Source organism: Aythya ferina (genome assembly GCF_964211825.1).
Source record: "Aythya ferina genome assembly, contig: HAP1_SCAFFOLD_75, whole genome shotgun sequence".
NCBI lineage: Eukaryota > Metazoa > Chordata > Aves > Anseriformes > Anatidae > Aythya > Aythya ferina.
Genome location: NW_028181436.1, coordinates 438,661 through 450,293, shown reverse-complemented (window position 1 = coordinate 450,293; position 11,633 = coordinate 438,661).

The window sequence follows — 11,633 nt, the reverse complement described above, 5'->3', positions numbered from 1 at the left end:
CCGTTGGGTTTTAGTTGGATTCTCGTTGGTCGTTAAGGTAAATGGGAGTGGATTGTGGGTTTTGAAGAAGATCAGGTGAGTTTAGGGTGGTTTTGCGGGGAAATTCATAGTGTTTGGTGTTTTTTCTTCTGATCCAGTTCTTTTCTGGGGTGTTTTTGAGGTGTTTTTGGGGTTTCCGTTGGGTTTCGTTGAGTTCCTAATGGGTTTTATGGTGGTTGGGAGTGGACATTTGGATTTGGAGAACATCAGGTACGTTTAGAGTGGTTTTGGGATTGGATCCGTGCTTTTTGGGGTTTTCTTTCTTTTTTAGGGGTTATCCTGTTCTTGTTTGGGGTGTTTTCGACTTGTTTTGGGGTCTCCGTTGGGTTTTAGTTGGATTCTCGTTGGTCGTTAAGGTAAATGGGAGTGGATTGTGGGTTTTGAAGAAGATCAGGTGAGTTTAGGGTGGTTTTGCGGGGAAATTCATAGTGTTTGGTGTTTTTTCTTCTGATCCAGTTCTTTTTTGGGGTGTTTTTGAGGTGTTTTTGGGGTTTCCGTTGGGTTTCGTTGAGTTCCTAATGGGTTTTATGGTGGTTGGGAGTGGACATTTGGATTTGGAGAACATCAGGTACGTTTAGAGTGGTTTTGGGATTGGATCCGTGCTTTTTGGGGTTTTCTTTCGTTTTTGGGGGTGATCCTGTTCTTGTTTGGGGTGTTTTGGACGTGTTTTGGGGTCTCCGTTGGGTTTCGTTGTGTTTTCCGTGGTCATCATGGTGGAAAAGTGTAAATTGTGGGTTTTGGAGAACATCAGGTAGGTTTATGAGGACTTCTGGGGCAGATTCATGGTTTTTAGGGTTTTGTTCTGTTTTTTCTAGTGATCCAGTTGTTTTTGGCATGTTTTTGACGTGTTTTGGGGTCTCCGTTGGGTTTCATTGGGTTTCTCGTGGTCATCATGGTGGAAAAGTGTAAATTGTGGGTTTTGGAGAACATCAGGTAGGTTTAGGGGGACTTTTGGGGTGGATTCATGGTTTTTTGGATTTTCTTCTGTTTTTTTTGGGGGGGGTGATCGATTTCATTTTTGGGGTGTTTTTGACGTGTTTTGGGGTCTCCGTTGGGTTTTGCTGGGCTCTTGTTGGTCATCATGTTGGAAAAGTGTAAATTGCGTGTTTTGGAGAACATCAGGTAGGTTTACTGTCTTTTTGGGGTGGATCTATGTTTTTGGGGGATTTTCTTCCAGTTTTGGGGGTGATTCCGTTCTTGTTTGGGGTGTTTTTGACGTGTTTTGTGGTCTCTGTTTTGTTTCGTTGTGTTTTCCTTGTTCATTTTGGTGGAAAAGGCTGAATAGTGGGTTTTGGAGAACATCAGGTAGGTTTAGGGTGGTTTTGGGATTTGATCCGTGCATTTTGGGGATTTTGTTCCAGTTTTGGGGGTGATTCCGTTCTTGTTTGTGGTGTTTTTGATGTGTTTTGGGTTCTCCGTTGGGTTTCGTTGGGTTTTCCGTTGGCATCATGGTGGAAAAGGGTAAATTGTGGGTTTTGGAGAACATCAGGTAGGTTTAGGGGGACTTTTGGGGTGGATTCATGGTATTTGTTTTTTTTTTCTGTTTTTCTGGGGTGATCCCGTTCTTTTTTGGTGTGTTTTTGATGTGTTTTGGGGTCTCCGTTGGGTTTTGTTGGTTTCTTGTTGGTCATCATGTTGGAAAAGTGTAAATTGTGGGTTTTGGAGAATATCAGGTGAGTTTAAGTTTTTCTGGGTGGTGAATCTATGGTTTTGGTTGAATTCTTCTGTTTTTTTAGCGTTTTCTTCTGTTTTTGGGGTGGTCCCATTCTTTTTTGGGGTGTTTTTGACATATTTTGGGGTCTCCGTTGGGTTTTGTTGGGTTCTTGTTGTTCATCATGGTGAAAACGTGTAAATTGTGGGTATTGGAGAACATCAGGTAGGTTTAGGGGGACTTTTGGGGTGGATCAACGGCTTTTAGGGTTTTCTTTCGGTTTTGGGGGTGATCCCGCTTTTTTTTTGTGGTGTTTTTGACGTGTTTTGGGGTTTCCGTTGCGTTTCGTTGATTTCCTAATGTGTTTTAAGTTTGTTGGGAGTGGACTTTGGGATTTGGAGAACATCAGGTAGGTTTAGTGTGTTTTTGGGGTGGATCTATGGTTTTGGGGGTTTTCTTTCTTTTTTAGGGGTTATCCTGTTCTTGTTTGGGGTGTTTTCGACTTGTTTTGGGGTCTCCGTTGGGTTTTAGTTGGATTCTCGTTGGTCGTTAAGGTAAATGGGAGTGGATTGTGGGTTTTGAAGAAGATCAGGTGAGTTTAGGGTGGTTTTGCGGGGAAATTCATAGTGTTTGGTGTTTTTTCTTCTGATCCAGTTCTTTTTTGGGGTGTTTTTGAGGTGTTTTTGGGGTTTCCGTTGGGTTTCGTTGAGTTCCTAATGGGTTTTATGGTGGTTGGGAGTGGACATTTGGATTTGGAGAACATCAGGTACGTTTAGAGTGGTTTTGGGATTGGATCCGTGCTTTTTGGGGTTTTCTTTCGTTTTTGGGGGTGATCCTGTTCTTGTTTGGGGTGTTTTGGACGTGTTTTGGGGTCTCCGTTGGGTTTCGTTGTGTTTTCCGTGGTCATCATGGTGGAAAAGTGTAAATTGTGGGTTTTGGAGAACATCAGGTAGGTTTATGAGGACTTCTGGGGCAGATTCATGGTTTTTAGGGTTTTGTTCTGTTTTTTCTAGTGATCCAGTTGTTTTTGGCATGTTTTTGACGTGTTTTGGGGACTCCGTTGGGTTTCATTGGGTTTCTCGTGGTCATCATGGTGGAAAAGTGTAAATTGTGGGTTTTGGAGAACATCAGGTAGGTTTAGGGGGACTTTTGGGGTGGATTCATGGTATTTGGGATTTTCTTCTGTTTTTTTTGGGGGGGGTGATCGATTTCATTATGGGGTGTTTTTGACGTGTTTTGGGGTCTCCGTTGGGTTTTGCTGGGTTCTTGTTGGTCATCATGTTGGAAAAGTGTAAATTGCGTGTTTTGGAGAACATCAGGTAGGTTTACTGTCTTTTTGGGGTGGATCTATGTTTTTGGGGGATTTTCTTCCAGTTTTGGGGGTGATTCCGTTCTTGTTTGGGGTGTTTTTGACGTGTTTTGTGGTCTCTGTTTTGTTTCGTTGTGTTTTCCTTGTTCATTTTGGTGGAAAAGGCTGAATAGTGGGTTTTGGAGAACATCAGGTAGGTTTAGGGTGGTTTTGGGATTTGATCCGTGCTTTTTGGGGATTTTGTTCCAGTTTTGGGGGTGATTCCGTTCTTGTTTGTGGTGTTTTTGATGTGTTTTGGGTTCTCCGTTGGGTTTCGTTGGGTTTTCCGTTGTCATCATGGTGGAAAAGGGTAAATTGTGGGTTTTGGAGAACATCAGGTAGGTTTAGGGGGACTTTTGGGGTGGATTCATGGTATTTGTTTTTTTTTTTCTGTTTTTCTGGGTTGATCCCGTTCTTTTTTGGTGTGTTTTTGATGTGTTTTGGGGTCTCCGTTGGGTTTTGTTGGGTTCTTGTTGGTCATCATGTTGGAAAAGTGTAAATTGTGGGTTTTGGAGAATATCAGGTGAGTTTAAGTTTTTCTGGGTGGTGAATCTATGGTTTTGGTTGAATTCTTTTGTTTTTTTTTAGCTTTTTCTTCTGTTTTTGGGGTGGTCCCATTCTTTTTTGGGGTGTTTTTGACATATTTTGGGGTCTCCGTTGGGTTTTGTTGGGTTCTTGTTGTTCATCATGGTGAAAACGTGTAAATTGTGGGTATTGGAGAACATCAGGTAGGTTTAGGGGGACTTTTGGGGTGGATCAACGGCTTTTAGGGTTTTCTTTCGGTTTTGGGGGTGATCCCGCTTTTTTTTGTGGTGTTTTTGACGTGTTTTGGGGTTTCCGTTGCGTTTCGTTGATTTCCTAATGTGTTTTAAGTTTGTTGGGAGTGGACTTTGGGATTTGGAGAACATCAGGTAGGTTTAGTGTGTTTTTGGGGTGGATCTATGGTTTTGGGGGTTTTCTTTCTTTTTTAGGGGTTATCCTGTTCTTGTTTGGGGTGATTTCGACTTGTTTTGGGGTCTCCGTTGGGTTTTAGTTGGATTCTCGTTGGTCGTTAAGGTAAATGGGAGTGGATTGTGGGTTTTGAAGAAGATCAGGTGAGTTTAGGGTGGTTTTGCGGGGAAATTCATAGTGTTTGGTGTTTTTTCTTCTGATCCAGTTCTTTTTTGGGGTGTTTTTGAGGTGTTTTTGGGGTTTCCGTTGGGTTTCGTTGAGTTCCTAATGGGTTTTATGGTGGTTGGGAGTGGACATTTGGATTTGGAGAACATCAGGTACGTTTAGAGTGGTTTTGGGATTGGATCCGTGCTTTTTGGGGTTTTCTTTCGTTTTTGGGGGTGATCCTGTTCTTGTTTGGGGTGTTTTGGGCGTGTTTTGGGTTCTCCGTTGGGTTTCGTTGTGTTTTCCATGGTCATCATGGTGGAAAAGTGTAAATTGTGGGTTTTGGAGAACATCAGGTAGGTTTATGAGGACTTCTGGGGCAGATTCATGGTTTTTAGGGTTTTGTTCTGTTTTTTCTAGTGATCCAGTTGTTTTTTGGCATGTTTTTGACGTGTTTTGGGGTCTCCGTTGGGTTTCATTGGGTTTCTCGTGGTCATCATGGTGGAAAAGTGTAAATTGTGGGTTTTGGAGAACATCAGGTAGGTTTAGGGGGACTTTTGGGGTGGATTCATGGTATTTGGGATTTTCTTCTGTTTTTTTTTGGGGGGGTGATCGAATTCATTTTTGGGGTGTTTTTGACGTGTTTTGGGGTCTCCGTTGTGTTTTGTTGGGTTCTTGTTGGTCATCATGTTGGAAAAGTGTAAATTGCGTGTTTTGGAGAACATCAGGTAGGTTTACTGTCTTTTTGGGGTGGATCTATGTTTTTGGGGGATTTTCTTCCAGTTTTGGGGGTGATTCCGTTCTTGTTTGGGGTGTTTTTGACGTGTTTTGTGGTCTGTGTTTTGTTTCGTTGTGTTTTCCTTGTTCATTTTGGTGGAAAAGGCTGAATAGTGGGTTTTGGAGAACATCAGGTAGGTTTAGGGTGGTTTTGGGATTTGATCCGTGCTTTTTGGGGATTTTGTTCCAGTTTTGGGGGTGATTCCGTTCTTGTTTGTGGTGTTTTTGATGTGTTTTGGGTTCTCCGTTGGGTTTCGTTGGGTTTTCCGTTGGCATCATGGTGGAAAAGGGTAAATTGTGGGTTTTGGAGAACATCAGGTAGGTTTAGGGGGACTTTTGGGGTGGATTCATGGTATTTGTTTTTTTTTTTCTGTTTTTCTGGGGTGATCCCGTTCTTTTTTGGTGTGTTTTTGATGTGTTTTGGGGTCTCCGTTGGGTTTTGTTGGGTTCTTGTTGGTCATCATGTTGGAAAAGTGTAAATTGTGGGTTTTGGAGAATATCAGGTGAGTTTAAGTTTTTCTGGGTGGTGAATCTATGGTTTTGGTTGAATTCTTCTGTTTTTTTAGCGTTTTCTTCTGTTTTTGGGGTGGTCCCATTCTTTTTTGGGGTGTTTTTGACATATTTTGGGGTCTCCGTTGGGTTTTGTTGGGTTCTTGTTGTTCATCATGGTGAAAACGTGTAAATTGTGGGTATTGGAGAACATCAGGTAGGTTTAGGGGGACTTTTGGGGTGGATCAACGGCTTTTAGGGTTTTCTTTCGGTTTTGGGGGTGATCCCGCTTTTTTTTTGTGGTGTTTTTGACGTGTTTTGGGGTTTCCGTTGCGTTTCGTTGATTTCTTAATGTGTTTTAAGTTTGTTGGGAGTGGACTTTGGGATTTGGAGAACATCAGGTAGGTTTAGTGTGTTTTTGGGGTGGATCTATGGTTTTGGGGGTTTTCTTTCTTTTTTAGGGGTTATCCTGTTCTTGTTTGGGGTGTTTTCGACTTGTTTTGGGGTCTCCGTTGGGTTTTAGTTGGATTCTCGTTGGTCGTTAAGGTAAATGGGAGTGGATTGTGGGTTTTGAAGAAGATCAGGTGAGTTTAGGGTGGTTTTGCGGGGAAATTCATAGTGTTTGGTGTTTTTTCTTCTGATCCAGTTCTTTTCTGGGGTGTTTTTGAGGTGTTTTTGGGGTTTCCGTTGGGTTTCGTTGAGTTCCTAATGGGTTTTATGGTGGTTGGGAGTGGACATTTGGATTTGGAGAACATCAGGTACGTTTAGAGTGGTTTTGGGATTGGATCCGTGCTTTTTGGGGTTTTCTTTCGTTTTTGGGGGTGATCCTGTTCTTGTTTGGGGTGTTTTGGACGTGTTTTGGGTTCTCCGTTGGGTTTCGTTGTGTTTTCCGTGGTCATCATGGTGGAAAAGTGTAAATTGTGGGTTTTGGAGAACATCAGGTAGGTTTATGAGGACTTCTGGGGCAGATTCATGGTTTTTAGGGTTTTGTTCTGTTTTTTTCTAGTGATCCAGTTGTTTTTTTGGCATGTTTTTGACGTGTTTTGGGGTCTCCGTTGGGTTTCATTGGGTTTCTCGTGGTCATCATGGTGGAAAAGTGTAAATTGTGGGTTTTGGAGAACATCAGGTAGGTTTAGGGGGACTTTTGGGGTGGATTCATGGTATTTGGGATTTTCTTCTGTTTTTTTTGGGGGGGTGATCGATTTCATTTTTGGGGTGTTTTTGACGTGTTTTGGGGTCTCCGTTGGGTTTTGCTGGGTTCTTGTTGGTCATCATGTTGGAAAAGTGTAAATTGCGTGTTTTGGAGAACATCAGGTAGGTTTACTGTCTTTTTGGGGTGGATCTATGTTTTTGGGGGATTTTCTTCCAGTTTTGGGGGTGATTCCGTTCTTGTTTGGGGTGTTTTTGACGTGTTTTGTGGTCTCTGTTTTGTTTCGTTGTGTTTTCCTTGTTCATTTTGGTGGAAAAGGCTGAATAGTGGGTTTTGGAGAACATCAGGTAGGTTTAGGGTGGTTTTGGGATTTGATCCGTGCATTTTGGGGATTTTGTTCCAGTTTTGGGGGTGATTCCGTTCTTGTTTGTGGTGTTTTTGATGTGTTTTGGGTTCTCCGTTGGGTTTCGTTGGGTTTTCCGTTGGCATCATGGTGGAAAAGGGTAAATTGTGGGTTTTGGAGAACATCAGGTAGGTTTAGGGGGACTTTTGGGGTGGATTCATGGTATTTGTTTTTTTTTTCTGTTTTTCTGGGGTGATCCCGTTCTTTTTTGGTGTGTTTTTGATGTGTTTTGGGGTCTCCGTTGGGTTTTGTTGGGTTCTTGTTGGTCATCATGTTGGAAAAGTGTAAATTGTGGGTTTTGGAGAATATCAGGTGAGTTTAAGTTTTTCTGGGTGGTGAATCTATGGTTTTGGTTGAATTCTTCTGTTTTTTTTTTAGCGTTTTCTTCTGTTTTTGGGGTGGTCCCATTCTTTTTTGGGGTGTTTTTGACATATTTTGGGGTCTCCGTTGGGTTTTGTTGGGTTCTTGTTGTTCATCATGGTGAAAACGTGTAAATTGTGGGTATTGGAGAACATCAGGTAGGTTTAGGGGGACTTTTGGGGTGGATCAACGGCTTTTAGGGTTTTCTTTCGGTTTTGGGGGTGATCCCGCTTTTTTTTTGTGGTGTTTTTGACGTGTTTTGGGGTTTCCGTTGCGTTTCGTTGATTTCCTAATGTGTTTTAAGTTTGTTGGGAGTGGACTTTGGGATTTGGAGAACATCAGGTAGGTTTAGTGTGTTTTTGGGGTGGATCTATGGTTTTGGGGGTTTTCTTTCTTTTTTAGGGGTTATCCTGTTCTTGTTTGGGGTGTTTTCGACTTGTTTTGGGGTCTCCGTTGGGTTTTAGTTGGATTCTCGTTGGTCGTTAAGGTAAATGGGAGTGGATTGTGGGTTTTGAAGAAGATCAGGTGAGTTTAGGGTGGTTTTGCGGGGAAATTCATAGTGTTTGGTGTTTTTTCTTCTGATCCAGTTCTTTTTTGGGGTGTTTTTGAGGTGTTTTTGGGGTTTCCGTTGGGTTTCGTTGAGTTCCTAATGGGTTTTATGGTGGTTGGGAGTGGACATTTGGATTTGGAGAACATCAGGTACGTTTAGAGTGGTTTTGGGATTGGATCCGTGCTTTTTGGGGTTTTCTTTCGTTTTTGGGGGTGATCCTGTTCTTGTTTGGGGTGTTTTGGACGTGTTTTGGGGTCTCCGTTGGGTTTCGTTGTGTTTTCCGTGGTCATCATGGTGGAAAAGTGTAAATTGTGGGTTTTGGAGAACATCAGGTAGGTTTATGAGGACTTCTGGGGCAGATTCATGGTTTTTAGGGTTTTGTTCTGTTTTTTCTAGTGATCCAGTTGTTTTTGGCATGTTTTTGACGTGTTTTGGGGTCTCCGTTGGGTTTCATTGGGTTTCTCGTGGTCATCATGGTGGAAAAGTGTAAATTGTGGGTTTTGGAGAACATCAGGTAGGTTTAGGGGGACTTTTGGGGTGGATTCATGGTATTTGGGATTTTCTTCTGTTTTTTTTGGGGGGGGTGATCGATTTCATTATGGGGTGTTTTTGACGTGTTTTGGGGTCTCCGTTGGGTTTTGCTGGGTTCTTGTTGGTCATCATGTTGGAAAAGTGTAAATTGCGTGTTTTGGAGAACATCAGGTAGGTTTACTGTCTTTTTGGGGTGGATCTATGTTTTTGGGGGATTTTCTTCCAGTTTTGGGGGTGATTCCGTTCTTGTTTGGGGTGTTTTTGACGTGTTTTGTGGTCTCTGTTTTGTTTCGTTGTGTTTTCCTTGTTCATTTTGGTGGAAAAGGCTGAATAGTGGGTTTTGGAGAACATCAGGTAGGTTTAGGGTGGTTTTGGGATTTGATCCGTGCTTTTTGGGGATTTTGTTCCAGTTTTGGGGGTGATTCCGTTCTTGTTTGTGGTGTTTTTGATGTGTTTTGGGTTCTCCGTTGGGTTTCGTTGGGTTTTCCGTTGGCATCATGGTGGAAAAGGGTAAATTGTGGGTTTTGGAGAACATCAGGTAGGTTTAGGGGGACTTTTGGGGTGGATTCATGGTATTTGTTTTTTTTTTTTTTTTCTGTTTTTCTGGGGTGATCCCGTTCTTTTTTGGTGTGTTTTTGATGTGTTTTGGGGTCTCCGTTGGGTTTTGTTGGGTTCTTGTTGGTCATCATGTTGGAAAAGTGTAAATTGTGGGTTTTGGAGAATATCAGGTGAGTTTAAGTTTTTCTGGGTGGTGAATCTATGGTTTTGGTTGAATTCTTTTGTTTTTTTTTTAGCTTTTTCTTCTGTTTTTGGGGTGGTCCCATTCTTTTTTGGGGTGTTTTTGACATATTTTGGGGTCTCCGTTGGGTTTTGTTGGGTTCTTGTTGTTCATCATGGTGAAAACGTGTAAATTGTGGGTATTGGAGAACATCAGGTAGGTTTAGGGGGACTTTTGGGGTGGATCAACGGCTTTTAGGGTTTTCTTTCGGTTTTGGGGGTGATCCTGCTTTTTTTTGTGGTGTTTTTGACGTGTTTTGGGGTTTCCGTTGCGTTTCGTTGATTTCCTAATGTGTTTTAAGTTTGTTGGGAGTGGACTTTGGGATTTGGAGAACATCAGGTAGGTTTAGTGTGTTTTTGGGGTGGATCTATGGTTTTGGGGGTTTTCTTTCTTTTTTAGGGGTTATCCTGTTCTTGTTTGGGGTGTTTTCGACTTGTTTTGGGGTCTCCGTTGGGTTTTAGTTGGATTCTCGTTGGTCGTTAAGGTAAATGGGAGTGGATTGTGGGTTTTGAAGAAGATCAGGTGAGTTTAGGGTGGTTTTGCGGGGAAATTCATAGTGTTTGGTGTTTTTTCTTCTGATCCAGTTCTTTTTTGGGGTGTTTTTGAGGTGTTTTTGGGGTTTCCGTTGGGTTTCGTTGAGTTCCTAATGGGTTTTATGGTGGTTGGGAGTGGACATTTGGATTTGGAGAACATCAGGTACGTTTAGAGTGGTTTTGGGATTGGATCCGTGCTTTTTGGGGTTTTCTTTCGTTTTTGGGGGTGATCCTGTTCTTGTTTGGGGTGTTTTGGGCGTGTTTTGGGTTCTCCGTTGGGTTTCGTTGTGTTTTCCATGGTCATCATGGTGGAAAAGTGTAAATTGTGGGTTTTGGAGAACATCAGGTAGGTTTATGAGGACTTCTGGGGCAGATTCATGGTTTTTAGGGTTTTGTTCTGTTTTTTCTAGTGATCCAGTTGTTTTTTGGCATGTTTTTGACGTGTTTTGGGGTCTCCGTTGGGTTTCATTGGGTTTCTCGTGGTCATCATGGTGGAAAAGTGTAAATTGTGGGTTTTGGAGAACATCAGGTAGGTTTAGGGGGACTTTTGGGGTGGATTCATGGTATTTGGGATTTTCTTCTGTTTTTTTGGGGGGGGTGATCGAATTCATTTTTGGGGTGTTTTTGACGTGTTTTGGGGTCTCCGTTGTGTTTTGTTGGGTTCTTGTTGGTCATCATGTTGGAAAAGTGTAAATTGCGGGTTTTGGAGAACATCAGGTAGGTTTACTGTCTTTTTGGGGTGGATCTATGTTTTTGGGGGATTTTCTTCCAGTTTTGGGGGTGATTCCGTTCTTGTTTGGGGTGTTTTTGACGTGTTTTGTGGTCTGTGTTTTGTTTCGTTGTGTTTTCCTTGTTCATTTTGGTGGAAAAGGCTGAATAGTGGGTTTTGGAGAACATCAGGTAGGTTTAGGGTGGTTTTGGGATTTGATCCGTGCTTTTTGGGGATTTTGTTCCAGTTTTGGGGGTGATTCCGTTCTTGTTTGGGGTGTTTTTGATGTGTTTTGGGTTCTCCGTTGGGTTTCGTTGGGTTTTCCGTTGGCATCATGGTGGAAAAGGGTAAATTGTGGGTTTTGGAGAACATCAGGTAGGTTTAGGGGGACTTTTGGGGTGGATTCATGGTATTTGTTTTTTTTTTTTTTTTTTCTGTTTTTCTGGGGTGATCCCGTTCTTGTTTGGGGTGTTTTTGTTGTGTTTTGGGGTCTCCGTTGGGTTTTGTTGGGTTTTCCGTTGTCATCATGGTGGAAAAGGGTAAATTGTGGGTTTTGGAGAACATCAGGTAGGTTTAGGGGGACTTTTGGGGTGGATTCATGGTATTTGTTTTTTTTTTTTTTTTTTTTCTGTTTTTCTGGGGTGATCCCGTTCTTTTTTGGTGTGTTTTTGATGTGTTTTGGGGTCTCCGTTGGGTTTTGTTGGGTTCTTGTTGGTCATCATGTTGGAAAAGTGTAAATTGTGGGTTTTGGAGAATATCAGGTGAGTTTAAGTTTTTCTGGGTGGTGAATCTATGGTTTTGGTTGAATTCTTCTGTTTTTTTTTTTAGCGTTTTCTTCTGTTTTTGGGGTGGTCCCATTCTTTTTTGGGGTGTTTTTGACATATTTTGGGGTCTCCGTTGGGTTTTGTTGTGTTCTTGTTGTTCATCATGGTGAAAACGTGTAAATTGTGGGTATTGGAGAACATCAGGTAGGTTTAGGGGGACTTTTGGGGTGGATCAACGGCTTTTAGGGTTTTCTTTCGGTTTTGGGGGTGATCCCACTTTTTTTTGTGGTGTTTTTGACGTGTTTTGGGGTTTCCGTTGCGTTTCGTTGATTTCCTAATGTGTTTTAAGTTTGTTGGGAGTGGACTTTGGGATTTGGAGAACATCAGGTAGGTTTAGTGTGTTTTTGGGGTGGATCTATGGTTTTGGGGGTTTTCTTTCTTTTTTAGGGGTTATCC